Here is a 17,127-nt window from a genome sequence, read left to right as displayed (position 1 = left end):
GTACTATCTCTTTCACATAAAGAAGTTCGTCCTTACTAGAAATAAGTGGGCTGATTTGGTATACCGATCCACAATCACCCACACTGAATCATGCTGACCCACTATCCTGGGTAGCCCAACTACGAAGTCCATAGTGACATCCTCCCATTTCCATTTAGGAACACTCAAAGGCTGAGGTAACCCTGCTGGTCTATGGTGTTCAGCCTTGACTTGCTGACATGTCAGACACTTAGCCACATATTAAGCCACATCTTTCTTCATCCCAGACAACCAATATAAGGTTTTTAGATCCTGGTACATCTTTGTGGAGCCTGGATGCAAAGAAGACGGTGTAGTGTCAGATTCATCTAGAATCTCTCGTCTAATGGCAGGGTCCATCGAAATACAAATCTACTCCTTGTATCTCAGCAAACCATCTATGAAACAGTATAGTCCTTAGCCACTCTAGTTAGGATGTCCTCTCTGTGCCTCATAAATTGAGGACCACTCAATTGACCCTCCTTTATTCTCTCCAAAAGAGTGGACGCCAAGGTGATGTTGGCTAACTGACCCACCACCAAATCTATCCATGCTCTAGTCATATCTTTTGCATAGTCCTTTGAGATCTGCTTCAAACTGAATAACTGTCCCAGGCCTCTCCGGCTCAAGGCATCTGCCACCATGTTGGCTTTCCCTAGGCGGTAAAGAATCTTACAATCATAATCCTTCACCAACTCCAGCCAAAGCCTTTGTCTCATGTTTAGTTCCCTTTGGGTAAAGAAATACTTTAAGCTCTTGTGGTCAGTGTATATCTCACACTTCTCCCCATAAACGTAGTATCGCCATACCTTCAATGCAAAAACCACTGCCGCTAACTCCAAATCATGTGTAGGGTACCGCTGTTCATATTCTTTCAACTGTCGTGATGCATAAGCGATCACCTTCCCTTCCTGCATAAGCACACAGCCTAACCCCTGCCTTGAAGCATCACATTAAACCACAAACTTCTCTTGATCTGATGGAAGACTCAGTACTGGAGCTGTAATCAATCGTCGGTTCAACTCCTAGAAGTTGTTCTCACATCTGTCTAACCATACCAACTTTTGATTCTTGTGTGTCAACTCTGTCAGTGGTGTAGCAATCCTTGAGAACACTTCTACAAAGCGTTGGTAGTATCCTGGGAATCCAAGGAAACTCCTGATCTCTGAGGCACTTCTGGGCCTTGGCCAATCTCTCACTACCTCAATCTTAACTAGATCAAATTTAATTCAATCTCTGCTAACAATGTGACCGAGGAAGGTCACTTGAGGTAACCAGAACTCACACTTCTTAAACTTGGCATACAACATGTGCTCCCTTAACCTCTGAAGTACCAATCAGAGATGTTGCTCATGTTCTGCCTTTGTCTGAGAATAGACTACGATATCGTCAATAAAGACAATCATAAACTTGTCAAGGTAGTCCTTGAACACCATATTCATCAAATCCATAAAAGCTACTGGGGCATTGGTCGGTCCAAACCACATGACCAAAAACTCATAATGTCCATATCTTGTGCGACAGGTCGTCTTCAGAATATCCTCATCTTTGATCCTCAACTGGTGATAAACAGATCGAAGATCAATCTTTGAGAATACTGCCCTACCCTACAATGGGTTAAATAGGTCATCAATCCTTGGTAGCTTGTACTTGTTCTTGATAGCCAGCTTGTTCATTTCCCTATAATCGATACACATCCTTAATGTCCCATCTTTCTTCTTAACAAACATCATTGGCGCACCCCATGGTGAGAAGCTGGGTTTAATGAATCCCAAATCTAGTAACTCTTGTAATTGTACCTTCAACTACTTCAACTCTACCGGAGCCATTCTGTATGGTGCTCTAGATACTGGTTCCGTTCCCGGTGCCAACTCTATAACAAACTCAATCTCTCACTGCAGCAATTACCCCTGTAGGTCCTCTGGAATACATCCAAAAATTCACAGACCAATTTGGTCTCTATCAGCCCAACTGGCACATCCCAAGTGGTATCTACTAAGCTTTCTAGGAATCCCATGCAACCTCCTTGTAATAGGTTTATAGTCTTCAGTGATGAGATCATTGGAATATGAGGCCCGTTCACCGCACCCACAAACATAAATGGGTCATCTCCCTCGGGCTCAAAGGTCACCATACTCCTTTTACAATCTATGGTTGCCCCATACTTGGCTAACTAATTCATGCCCAGAATCATATCAAAATCCTCCATAGCTAGCTCAATAAGGTCTACTGACAACTCTTTACTATCCACTTTTACTGGTAAAGATCTAATCCATCTCCTAGAAACGACTAGTTCCCTTGTAGGCAATATGGTCCCAAACCGCACAACATAGAAATCACAAGGCCTACATAGTCTATTAACCACTCTACTAGAAATAAATGAATGTGTAGCACCATAATCAATCAATACAATGTAAGTAGAGCCAACGGTAGAAATCTGACTTGTCACTACCTTAGGGGCTAGCCTCAACCTCTAACTGGGTCAGTGTGAACACCTAGGCTGGTGTCAAACTATCGCCTTTCTTCTGCTCCTCTCTCTTAAGTTGTGGGAAATCCCTTTGAAAATATCCCACTACCCCACAAAGGAAGCATGCCTTAGCATGGCATTCTCCCACATGGTGTCTCCTGCACCTAGTGCAAACTGGATAACTCCTCTAGGCCTCATTTCCGCCCTGGCAGCCACCCTAAGTACCTCGACCCCTCTCAGGACTAGGAGTAGTAGATGTATCAGGGGTCTTCCTCTTTTGGTCACTAGGGCTGCCACCCTTACCAGATCCAGTAAATGGAGGTACCATCTTCCTGACATCACGTCTCGCTGCGCTATCGCGACAAATCCTATCCACTGTGCCCTTAGCACTAAAGGCCTTCTCAACTACCCGAGCATATGTAGTAACTCCAAGGACTGAGGTGATCCTAACAACCTATTCTATCATGGGGTTTAATCCCAAAAAATCCTGTCTCTCCTGACCGCATCAATTGGCACCAAGCTAGAAGTAAACTTGGCCAACCTGTCAAACTTCAAGGCATACTCAGTCACAATCTTGTTGCCTTGAACCAATCTAGTAAACTTATCTACCTTCAAAGTTCAAACTATGTCGTTGAAATTTTATTGTTGAACAAGTCCCGAAACTCATCCCAACTCAATGCAGCAACACTTTTGGTCTGAGATACAACCTCTCACCAGATACGTGCATCCTCTCAAAACATTCACGTGGCGCATGCCACCCTCTCATTACCTACCACCCTCATAAAGTCTAGGATGGAGGTGATCACACTCATCCACTGCTCAGCTCGCATTGGGTTTGGCCCCCCTCAAAGGTCGGAGGGTGTTTTTTCCTAAATCCCTCATAAAGAGGCCCCCATCTGTTCAATACTTCTGGCTGTCCCAGAACTTGTACCTTCACAGGTGGCTGAATCGGTGCAGCATTCCCTAATGGAACCTGCTGCTGTCTTAAAAGCCTAATCTCTTCCTCCTGTCTCTGCAATTTGGCTTGCATTTCAACAAACATCTACTGCCAGTTCTCAGGAGCTGGCGCAGGGTCCTGATCCTGGTTATCATCTCTAGCCTGGATTTCAGCGCCGACTAGTCTCTTTGATCACCTTGGAGGCATAACTCTCAAGTATATCTACAATCAATGACTTGGCTCCTCAGGCAATGATAACAAATTCCACCATTGCCCCACAGTTCACAACCTAGCAAATAAGCAACTTTCACAAACATCATACTACTTGACATTCCACATGCATATTATATGTTAACAAGCATGCATTCTTCTATTCATCTAGTAGTCAAGGACCAAGCCCTATTAGTATAGCTAATGCTCCCTAACCAAGCATGCAAATAAGGCACATATATCTATTTCATTTAAACAATTAAGAATATAATCATATCATTAGTTACCAAACCCTGAGTCGAGCTTATCTTTAGCGGCGAGTGTATATGCCCAACCAATCTTCAGGAATAGTCAGGAACATTACACCGTGTGTTAAAAATAATGCTTCACCCGTTAAGCGAGTTATTTGGACTTAAAAGTGTAATTAAGGTTAAATGACAGTTTGGTGTTAAAGTTTTGGTCAAAAAGTGAAACTTTTCATTAAATGGTTTAAATAGTTACAAGGGATCCAGAGAGTCTCTAATAAAGTACAAGTTTATCAAAAGTACAGACTTAGCCGACCTAAGCGGAAAATTTTCAACTAATGACTCTTGTTCCTCAAAATATCTCGACCGTGGCAGCTAAGCAGGCTGAGTATGTACACAACCGCCGTACAACTATCCAAATCATGGCTGGTACATTTTTCCTTTTCCCTTTCCTGCACCACGAAGCACTCGTGATCCAAGGCTCATCAAGAAAGCCACAACCAATCATACAGATAATCAGATAAACATTAACATGTATTGCATACCCTATAACCACAACTAGTTCACACAGATTTTCCAAACAATATACTTTCCAAACAATAAAAGACTCATGTTGTGTAGATGGATGTCACATCTTTACAATGGCCTCGCCACTATAGCGGATATTCATCTGCATTATGGCCCTGCCAGTACGGCATACATTACACATGTAATGCCGTTAACGGCATCCTATCCGAGCAATCAGTAAAAGCAAGTATATTAGCATAGATTCAAATACAGCATACATTCAACTAAAAACAGTTTCATGACACGGTCATTCCCGTGCATTATAATGAGGGCACATGCCCTACACTTGGTGCAAGAGACAATTTTCTTACCTCAATTCCTCAGCAATAGGGTAAAGCGACAACAAGCACGGTCCTTTCCTCAAGAGGCTTGTGGTACCCCTTGTCACAACATAATAATTGATAACTATCAAGAACTAAAACAATTAAAAGCTTCAAGATCGAGTCATAGCCTTCGGAACCATGAATTCTACTAAAACGGTCAGTAGAATCCTTTTTGAGCCCTTAGATTTGAGTTCCCGTACTCAAAACCCCTTTTGGCGAATTTCCCAAGTAGCGCCGCGGCGCACCCCTGAAGAGATGCGGTGCGCCTCAAGTCAGAAAGTCCCCCCAAACTATCTCCCTGAATACGCACCGTGGTTCAGCCCACTAGGCGCCGAGGCACCAAGGAAATCCAGAGAAGCACCCTAGCCTCTGAGTTCATGCAGACTGCGGTGCTCCAAGAACACCGTCGCGGCGCAGCCCTGCGAACCCCAGAAAATTCTGCGATTCTAGAAATTGCCAACCTGCACAAATCCACCCCAAACTCGATTTTTAACCCAATTAACAATCTCTCAACAGAACCTGACCACATAATAGATATAGTAACTTAAACACCCAACAATCAGCAACAGAAAACCCCAAACTCCCTAGAATCCCAAACTTAAGGACTCACCAAGCTTAACACATAAACTATAAAAAACAAGGATCTTACCTCTGAATTCCTTCGAATTCCTTAGCAGGCAGCAATCCTAGTAGCCTCCAATTCCTAGCCACAAGCTTTAAATCCCACCTAATTCACCTCTAGGATCAAAACTCCAAGGTTTTCTTTTTCCTCTTGGAACAAAGTAGAGAGAGAGAGAGAGAGAGACTACTGCTGAAAAAAAAACGTGAAAGTGAAGTTTGGTTGAGGCTTGGCTAAGTCTTGGCTAGACTCTTGGTGAAAGACCATAATGCCCCTTCCTTAAAAATCTATCCTTTTGGTCCCCAAGGGCAAAAAGGTCATTTGACTCAACTTCCACTTAAAATTCCCAATTAATCGCACTAATCTTTTAAACACTAATATTTTCCCTAAATTATAACTCATACTCCAATACCCCCAGTAATTCACAAAATTACTAAAATACCCCTAGGCTCACCCTGAGCTGGGTATTAATCCCCGATGTCCGCCAAATTTCTCACTAGGATCACCTCGTGCCAAGCATCTCAAATATATCCACATAATAACGTGGTCCCACTCACAAAGAACATATATTTACGGATAAAACCTCAGCGAGTCTAAATGACGAAAATGCCTTTTTTAATAGAAACAGGCATATAAGAACATTTTATACACATAAACATGCATACATAGTCATCTCATAATATAACTCATAAAATTCACATATATATATTTATGATAAAATCATACTAACACATAGACATCCAATTATGCACTCCTAGCACACTAATACTACACTAAGCCTTATTAACGAATTTGGGACGTTACATTGAAGGTCTGGGAAGCTTAAGAAAGAAGAGAGGGTTTTTGAGTCTGGAAATTTTGAATTTCAAATGGCTAAGGTGAATACTGAGAGGCGATTCTCGAGTTTTTATACTCACAGAACTAGTGGTGGAAGCAAGTCCACCCCGACCGTCAGATTACCTATGACGTAGGTACTTGAGAACGATCCAATGACCAGGATTCAAAAGGCATGGATCATGATCATTAGCATTGAAAAAATACGCCTCAGGTACGGGGGAAGGGACACCTAGAGTACAGAATGGACGTTTTGGGTCGTGGAGTTTACCCTTCATTAATTGCACGGATTGATGGGCCCAACAATATGGTGTCAACACGTGGCATAACTTTCTAGAGTGATGTCCAGGGAAGCCCAAACGTCTCCCTTTGAAGACCTTTTTGAATTACTCCTTAGTCTAAGTCTCCACTGTCTGAGGACGAGTGAAGACTTGGGGGAAAATGTTGTCTGTGTTTTCACCATCTGACACATGGAAATTATGAGTAATTAGGGACAAGTGATGAAGTTCTCGGAGTGTGAACTCTTCCATGAAGCCTAGTCCAACCAAGTCATGGATGTCTCCAAGTGAGGCCACGAGGTATGCCCTCGAGGCGAGGGTGTCTCCAGGTGAGGCCACGTCCCGACCACATCTCGAGAAATTCTCCAAGTTATGAATGTCCTCGAGTGAGGCCACTCCCCAAGGTCTGTCCTGAGGCGAGATGTCTCTAGGTGAGGCCACGTCCCAAGAGGCTCTCTTCACTCGCCCCATCTCTCAAGTCTATGATTCCGGTCCTCGGACCTGGAGTAGATGCCATGTGTCAGTTCTGTGGGTATGGGCCACCAAAAGATCATCTGACAACTTTTGGTGAGCCTCGATTAGTGGTGTCGAGTTCGTACCTTCAAAAATCGAAATTTCTCGTAATGCCACATGACATGGGAAAATGTGCACCGCACCATGACAGTTAGAGATATGTTCCCCTTAAAGTTGCCATGCGACTTTCTGCTATGGTCCCCGTGCAATCTGCTTGGGTCGTAGTCTCTATTTAGTACAACCCTTTTTGTATTAATTCATGATTAACACCCTATAATGGGAGATTTTTTATTCATTATAGATGATTAAAATTAATGACCCCATCCACTATAAATAGGGCTGGGGTATCTCCTTGTAAAGGGTTCTTATTTTTAGGGAGAGAAGCTCTGTAACTTAGTGCAATACATACACTATTGTTGACTGTGTTTTTAGCCAACGACGTGAGATCGTCAATAACGACAAACCTTCAAGAGAATTTAAACGACACAGATAGTTTTATCAAGAAAGGTAAATAACACACAAGATTTTATAGTGGTTCAGCCCCGATCAGTCGGTAATAGCCTAATCCACTTAGAGTTGTGATTTATAGATCTGTACTCAAGATCAAATGAATTCATTTTCTTCTGTATAGTGCCTTATATGGAGCCATCTTTATCGAGTCATGACAGTTGTTGTTGTAGTTTACACTCCACGAACCTTGAAAATCCAGCACACAAGTTCTCAACATGTCTTCCAAGGTCTAAATCGTTCGTTTGCTCTGGCCATCTATCTTCGGATGGAAGGCAATACTATGTTGGGGGGTTTTATGCCCTAATTAAAACCCAATTTCTTTGTACTCTCATTTTATTAGCAATAAACGAATAGAAATCATTTTTGGACTTGGTCAGTCACTTTGCTCACATAATTTATTTTCATGATTATTTGTTAATATAAACTTCTATTAAATGTTGAGCATATAGCTAATCATATTTATAGTGACGTAATCACAGTGGAATATAAATATGATTATATGTTCAAAATAAGTTAGTCCTAAGATTAGTCAGTGCACATGATTGACACTGACTTGCAAATCTACGATATGATCTACTTACACATTGTAGTGTTATGTTCTTTCCAGAACATTACCAAAGTAGATAAGATAATATGTAGTTGTTAAATCGGATTGGACTGATATTGACAGTGGATAGGATAAGTAAACATACCGTTATTATCTATTCTGGTCATATCATATAGTTGACCACAGGTCAATTTAATCTCAATTCCGAGTGATTAGTATTCTAACTGATTGTATTATTTGAGTTCTTTGACTTGTTTGTTACCAGCTTACCCTACGGACTAGCCCATACTTACATCTTGGGAACTCGATAGTATAATTGAGTGGGAGTGTTAATCGTAGATATGAACATCTATAGCTTCTCATAAAGAAGTGAAACAATGGTTTCCTTTTACTTTGGTTCAAGGTGCTAAATGATAGAGATCTCATTTCAGTAATTAATATTAGTTTACTGAAATATCATTTACAAGGAACTAAGTGTTTTAAGGATAAAATACAATGAGGGGTAAAATTGTATTTTAGTCCCATCTCATTGTAAGCCGTCTATAGAGGATTGGGTGACAATTATGGTTGTAACAATGGATAATTAAAACATATCTATAGTGCTTATAGAGCGTTCTATGAATTCAAGAATGCAATTCTGAGTCTTTAATGGAGTCACGAGGAATTAATAAGTTAGTAAATTTATTTGTTAAATTTATGATAATTTATTGGAGCTTGAATTCATAGGCCCATGGTCCCCATTGTACCTCGGATAAAATCATCTAGATAGTCTCAATTAATTGATTTAATTATCAATTAGAATTATCAAAGTTGACCAGGTCAATTTTGGATAGTTTCACAAAATTATGTAATTTAGAGAAGAAAAGAGAAATTAGGGAAAATTTGTTAATTAAGATAAATTGATGTCTAAATTAATAAATAAGTTTAAATCAAGGTTCAAATTATAAATAATTAATTTGATAAAGGATTTAAATAATTATTTCATTAAATTAAAACAATAGAAAATAATGCAGGCCTTGATTTTAAGCCCAATGGGCCTATAATTAAATAGGAAATTTCACAGGCTTAAAGTCCATGAGAATTTCGACCTAGGGCTGATAATTGGCTATTATTTTATTGATTTTTTTATTAAATAAATGACCTAATTGATTCTATAAAAGGAAAGCTAAGCGAGAGTTGAAAACAGATGACAAACACACTTGTTTCTAAGAAGATCAGAAGATCTATTCTTGATGCTCTAGGTTTTAGATTCTCTCTACAACATAAGTCCTTTTCTAAGCCTCAATATCATTTTCTCTTCTTCTCTTTGTATCTATCTCATTTGTTGAGAATTGTCCAATTAAGTCTAGGTAATTATAAGGATACTTTCGAAGGTTGTGAAGAAAATTGAAGAACAATTAAATTTCTTGGTGATACCCCGCGACCATAAGGATACAAGGGTTAGAGAAACTGAAGGAATAACTCAATCATTTCACTGCACAATAATGTAAGTATTCTTATCATTATCTTTGTATGAATTCAATTTTAGAAACATATTATAGGTATTCTTATATTAATTTGTTTAATATAAAATCTACATGAAAATAAACAAGATGCTCTATAAGTTTTCCCAACATACTAAACTTGAGTTTAGTTCCCAATCCCATTTGCATCCTTCTTCAAATGTGGAGGTAAATCACCCATCACAATCAGACACTATAGAGATGGGAACCCCATGTAATCACACTATCTTCGAGATGTACAAGTCTGCCAGTTTATCCGCACCGTCTGTTGTCTTAATGGGTAAGACATGAGCGGATTTTGTCAGTCTATCCACGATAACCCAGATTGCATCGTGATCTTTTGGAGTGTGTGGTAACCCAGTAAAAGTCCATGGTGACCATTTCCCATTTCCACTCAGGGATCTCTAGTTGCTGTAATAACCCTATGGGTCACTGATGCTCTGCCTTGGTTTGCTAGCACGTTAAATAATGTGCCACGTACTTCACTACTTCTCTCTTCATTCCTACCCACCAAAAGTATCTTTTGAGATCCTGATACATCTTAGTGGTTCTCGGGTGCATAGCGTAAGGAGTATTATGAGCCTCATAAAAGATTTGTTTCTTGATCTCCTTATCATCAGGCACACATAATCTACCCTTGAAACCAAACACTCCATCCTCCGAGATGTGAAACCTTGGTCGTATGTCTTTAGTAGTCTCATGCACCAGTTGTTAGATCCACGAATCTACGAGTTGTCCCCCTTGGACTTCTTCCATGATCGTGGGTTGCATGGATAACTTTGCAAATCTTCCCACAACTATCTCCAAATCTGGATTGGGGATATCGATTTGTAGTTCTTGGCGTATTTCCTTCACCGTTATCACATAAGCCATTGGCTACAGAGTCAAAGTGTCTGCTACTTTATTAGCCTTGCCTGGGTGGTATAGTATATCTCAATCACAATCGTTAAAAAATTATAACCATCTCTGTTGTCTCATGTTTAGCTCATTCTGGGTGGAGAAATATTTCAAACTCTTGTGATCCATGTATACGTCATAGTGAATCCCATAGAGATAGTGTCTCCAAATCTTTAACGTGAACACTACAACTGCTAGCTCCAAGTCATGGGTTGGATAGTTTTTCAATTGGTTTTTCAGTTGTCAGGAGGCGTACATGATCACTTTCTCGTGTTGCATTAGTACGGCTTCAAGCCCTTGACCTGATGCATCACTATAAATAGCATATCCCTCACTACCCATTGGAATGGTGAGTACATGAGCATATGTTAATCTGGTCTTTAACTCTTGAAAGCTTTGTTCACACTTCTGTCAACTCAAATTTGACATTCTTTCAGGTTAGTGTGGTCATAGGCATCACTATTTTGGAAAAACCTTCCACAAAGCACCTATAGTATCCTGCCAGACCCAAGAAACTACAGACTTCTTGTGTGTTCTTCAGGGCTTTCCATTGTTCCACTGCTTCGATTTTGGCTGGATTGACTACAATTCCGTCTCCTGAAACCACGTGACCTAGGAAACTCACTTGAGTTAACCAAAATTCGCACTTGGAGAATTTGGCGTACGACTTTTTCTCGCGTAATTGTTGTAAGATTAGTTCCAGGTGCTGGGCGTGTACTTCCTGGTTTCGCGAGTATACGAGTATATCGTCTATAAATACGATCAAGAATTTATCTAGATACTCACCCAGTACCCTATGCATAAGATCCATGAATGTCGCAGGTTCACTGGTGAGTTTAAAAGACAATACTACGAACTCGTAGTGGCCATACCGAGTTCAAAATGTGGTCTTGGGAATATCTGATTCCTTGACCTTCAACTGGTGGTAGCCAAGTCTTAAATCTATCTTCGAGAATACCGATGATCCCTAAAGTTGATCGAACAAGTCATCAATTTTGGGCAATGGGCATCGGTTCTTCATCGTCACTTTATTGAGTTCGCGGTAGTCTATACACATTCTCATGGATCCATCTTTCTTCTTCACTAAAAGTACCGAGGCTCCCCATGGAGAATGGCTCATCCTATGAAGCTTTTATTTAGGTAATCTTGTAGTTGTGCTTGTAGTTCTTTGAGCTCTGCCAGTGCCATACAATATGGTGCCTTTGAAATGGGTGTCGTTCCTGGAATTAATTCAATCTCAAACTTGACTTCTCGGTCTGGGGGTTTCCTTGGAAGATCCTTAGGAAATACGTCTGGAAATTTTCACACCACAGCTACCTCCATCAGTTGTTGCTTAGCCTCTCTATCCTTGTCTATTACATTCGTCAGGTAGCGATACATCCATTGTCTAGTAGTATCCTAGCCTTCAGGTGGAGACTATAGAAAAATTATTCTTGTGGGTTGTGCCTTGGAACACGAATGGTTCTTCCCCAGGTGGGTTAACCACTGCCATGTATTTGGTTAGCCAATCCATACCAAAAATAACATCTTACTCATGTAAATCTAAAACTAGCAAATCCACGATCAACTTCCAACCTTCTACCCAGACTGGTACGACTCTAACCCAAGACCGTACCGTCATATCCCCCCCCCCCCCCCCTCCCAAAGGTAAGGATACACCACATGCATTTTCCATAGGCTTAGGCTTCCTATCTATCTAATCAACACAAGATGCAAAAATAAAAGAATGGGAAGCACTGATGTCAATCAACACATAAGATGAGTTTTTAGCCACAGGAAGCTAACTTGGCACCATGTCGGAAGTCCCAGCTCCTTTATCACCCTGGGTGAGTGCATAAACTCGCGGTGCAGTTCTTATTGGCTTTGGTTGGTCAATTCCTTCCTTCGGACCATGAGTAGGGCAGTGCCTAGAGAAATGACCCGGCTATCCACAGGTGAAGCAGTTGTTGTTGTTGCACTCGCCTAGGTGGCATCGATTGCATTTGTTACATTGCGACCAATAGTTCTTTTCTTTCCTTGGCTGCTTGGTGAAGTTCAAAATTTGGCTTGGTGGCTCCATCCTTCATTTATTATTTCTGCCACTAGGAAACTGAGAGTTTCCTGAAGTATTGGTCTTCCCCACAATTCTATTGCCTTAGGATGAAAACCTTCCAGAAGGGCCACTCTGGTTACTAGAGTACCTTCCCTGGTCAATGGGGACATGTACTTGTTCTTCAGCCCTATAGGGCTCTTTCTTCTCTTGTACCAGCCATGACTCTTGGCGAATTGCTCACTTTATGGCTTCATCATAAGTATCTGGGCTGGTCTTCACGATATCCACGAACTGAGCTATCTCCCTTTTCAATCCTTTCATAAATTTGCATACCCGGTTGGCTTTAGTGTTTACCAGATCTGGAGCAAAACTTGAGAGTTGGTCATACTTGCGCATGTACTCCTGTATGCTAGATTACCCTTGGGCCAGGTTGGAGAATTCAACCACCTTCCGTTCTACCACCGTCTAGTTGTAGTACTTAGCATTGAATAGGATCAGGAATTCTGCCCATTCCATTCGTGCAACATCACGTCCTTTCCTAGTAATGTCCCACCAGATAAGAGCGTCCTTCCTCAGCATATACACCACACAGACTTCCTTTTCCTGTTCGGTAGCCACCACAAATTCAAAGTTCCTCTCCAGCACACTGAACCATTATTCTCCCACCAGGGGGTCCAAAGTCCCTTTGAACACAGGTGGGTTTTTTCTGCTAAACCGTTCCGATATTGGTTTTGGCAGTTCAGCTCTAGGTGCATCCCCTGGCGGATTCACTCCCATTGGTGGGTCTTCTTGTGCCGGGAATTCTTGTTGTTCGGGAACATCTTCCTAGGGTGCTGGGGGTGCGGGATGGTGTGGCAATTTTGGGAATCTTTACATCAATGCCTTGAACATTTGAGCGTTTGCTGCATTCTGCTCATGCAGAGTCTGTCTCAAATCCTCTATCTGAGTTGCCAGATTTTGGTTCTGGCTGTACCCTTTGTCCTTGCCTCTCCCTCGGCCTCAGCCATGACCTGCCTCTTGGTTAAAGATTTCTCTCTTGGTTGGGTCTGGTGGGTTAGTAGCTCAACCTTACTTGGCTCGTGTGTTAGGCACCATCGCGAATATCTATAAAAAAATGTTTAAGACATTTGAGTATACTAGTTTCCCATACACAAGGGAAAGAGAAAGGAAAAAAAAAGAATTCGCAACGATTTAACTCAAAACAAGTAATCAATCATTCAGGGATATAACCTAGCAATAAAAAATGACCATGAAAGATCATGCTATAAGGGTTTAGTTAGCAGAATGATAAATACAAAAAGAAGAGAACCCTAGCTACACGTCGAGTTTCTACATCTTCCTGCTACAACTACACAAAAGCCTTGCAACCTAGTAGGTTTGCCAAGTCATTACAAAAAGTATCAACAAGACCCTCACAACATAACTTAATCTAGGCTATCCATTAGCATATCCAGCTTTATGTTGGTATCCTCGTCCGCCTGCTCAGGATCCTCCTCTAGCTCGCTCTCGTTGTCTCCCACTAGGTCCACTACTGGCTCAGCCATCTCCTTCACCACCTCTCCATCTACTGCAGCTGCCTCCACGGGCTGGGGTGGCTCCTGAGGTGCAACATCGGGTGTGGGAGCCTCTACTACAATCTGCTCCTCTCGGTACCTCTCCTGCCATCGGGACATGCAGAAGTGTAGTCTGAATGCGAGCTCGATAGATGCTCGGAATGCTGGCCAGGAGATGGTGGTGGGGTCCTCATAGCGATATTGAAACCAGTAAAATGCCTCGTCTCTCATGTATAGGCTAGCCAGCCTCACTTGGTAGACAGGTGGAATCTCCATATCCTGAAGGATTATATCAATCATATACGTCGACTCCCATACTTCGGACGAAGAGTCATTATCCCTAGTGAACATGCGCGGGTATGCGCTATGGAAGACCTGGTGAAAGTAGAGTCTCTGTGCTAAAGGATACCCGAAGAGTGGGTCTTCTAGGACCAAATTAACTATCTCTGGAAAATCTGCCATCGCTCCTACAATTTATAGAATTGAGGTAAATAAAAGAAAGCAAAGGAAATAGATATGAAAAGTAGTACATACAGTGAGTGCTGGTCTATCTTGCAGAATGTACATGTAGGTTCATCTACAGAACTAGTTTAGCCCGGTGCTTTGATACCATTTGTAACGACCCAAAACATATAAGACCAAAAGCATGCAGAAATTTAAACCTTTACATTACATCATTGTACCAAAAATCCATATAATTTTTTTTTTTAAGAAAAGACTGTATGCGCACACTTTTAGTTTAGCAAGAAAAATTATAACTACTCTTCCACAGAGTTGTAGAAAAACAAATATCATAAAAGAAATAACAAGCTCCCAACCTTTTCTTTTCATAATTGTGTTCCATCAAAAACCTCCCCAAGTCGGGCCACATGTACATATTCGCAAGCAGACTCCAGCGCTCACTGCTCCACTTTGCTTTTGCATTTACCTACAACATAGATAACTAGGTACTCAACAATGCTTAGTAAGAATAGCCTTACACATACAAGTATACTAAAACCTAGCAATGGGTCGACCTAAGGTAGATATAACTTCCGATCACTAAGGTATGGGATAAGTCCTTACCCTACCATACAATTTTGCTAGTAATAAACATAAAAGATATTAACACTTTGTTTGCACTCAACAAGCAATTTGTTACATAACATAAATAACCTACACTCACAAAATTCCCAGAACATTAAATATAGATAACCATATCCGAATAATATCTTTGGTAGTTTCTAACAACCAAGTTCACACATAACACAATAACCTGCACTCGGAAAATTCCCAGAACATACAATATATCACTCATATCATTAATATCCTACACTTGGAAGAATCTCAGAATATTCAAGATATATTTAACACACATCAGGACTAAGCAATTAAATTAGCATCAAGGGATCCAGGCCTCAACCTGGTTCCACCGTTAATGTCCTGGCTGCAACCTGAACTTTATTACCATTGTTCTAGCTCCAATCCGGACTATATATCACCATGTCCTGGCTCTAACCCGGGCTATATATTCACCATGTCCTGGCTTCTACCCGGACTATATATTCACCATGTCCTGGCTTCTACCCGGACTATATTCTTACCATGTCATGGCTCCAACCCGAAATTTATATTCACCATGTCCTGGCTTCTACCTGGACTATATATTCACCATGTCCTGGCTCCTACCCGGAAAATATTCTTACTGTGTCTTGGATCCAACCCATACTATATTATGCTAAGGTTCTGGCTTAAACTCGAACCTACTTACCATTTAGTCACAAAATGCAACAACATGACAAGAGTGGGTATTAAGCGCCCTGGTCTTAATGACCCAAACAAAACTAGTGTAATTTACTACTACAAGCACACACTAGTATAAGGAGGATTGACAGGGTTTCAATTGTCTGACACCCAAGCCCATCTTCTCCAAGGCAGGGTGATATAAGATATCCACAGAACTTCTGTTGTCTACGAGAACCCGATGCACCCGCATGTTGGCCAACTGAACTCTCAACACCAAAGGATCATTACGGGGAAAGTGCACCCCTCGTGCATCCTCCTTCGTGAAAGTGATTGAGTCATTTTCTCCCTTAAAGCTTTTCGGGGGTCGTTGCTCCAAACTCATGACACGCGGTGGTGGACTCTGTCTGGCTTCTCTAGCGTACCTGTCTCGATCGTTCCTCGACTCTCCCTCAAACCCCGAACCTCCAAAGATCATTCTCACTTCTCCTTGTATCTCCGGGGCTCTTCCTTGTGCCTGAGGTATCACCTGCTCGTCCTCCAATTTCTGCTTTTCCCTTCTGACATATCGGCCTAGGTGCCCCTTGCGGATGAGCTCTTCAATTTCTTCCTTCAAATGGGTACATTCTGCCGTGGTATGGTCGATATCCTTGTGGTACTGATAGTATTTGCTAGGGTCCCTCTTGGACCGATCTTTTCTCATCGGCGGGGACCTCTTGAAGGGAACTTGATCCTCATTTGTGAGGTAAATATGCTCTTTGGTGTCCGTCAGGCTTGTATAGAAGGTGTAAGCCGTTTGCCTATGGTCGCTTTCGCGTTTGGGCCTTCTCTGTTGATCATCTCTTGGCCCTTCAGACGCCCTCCTCTTCTTCACCCCGTTCGACCCTTCATTGACTGGGGGCTTTACATTTCTTGCCTTTAAGTTCGCATGGCCATCCTCCACACGAATGTACTTTTGTGCCCTTTCTTAGAAGTCATCTAGGTCAGTGACTTCCCTTTTGAGCATATTATCCCACAACTTGCTTCCCGGACGCACTCCGACTGTGATGGCCATTTTTAACTCACTGCGGGTCAAGCTCCCTACTTTGGCTGCCTCCATGTTAAACCTGTGGATGTAGCTCTTTAGACTCTCATTTTCTCCCTGCTTCACATTGGCGAGGCTAGTGCCCAGCATTGTGTAATCACACACGGCGTGATGCTGTTGGAGAAATTCATTAGAAAACTGCTGCCAAGACCTGATGGACCCTGGTCGAAGTCTCTTGAACCATTTATACACAGGTCCTTTCAATGTGACAGCAAAGCAATGGCACCTGGCTCCACTACTAATCCCTCTTAACTTCATCAGGTCATTAA

This window comes from Humulus lupulus, chromosome 1, assembly GCF_963169125.1.
Source record: "Humulus lupulus chromosome 1, drHumLupu1.1, whole genome shotgun sequence".
Classification (NCBI taxonomy): domain Eukaryota; kingdom Viridiplantae; phylum Streptophyta; class Magnoliopsida; order Rosales; family Cannabaceae; genus Humulus; species Humulus lupulus.
This window is presented reverse-complemented; position numbering follows the sequence as displayed.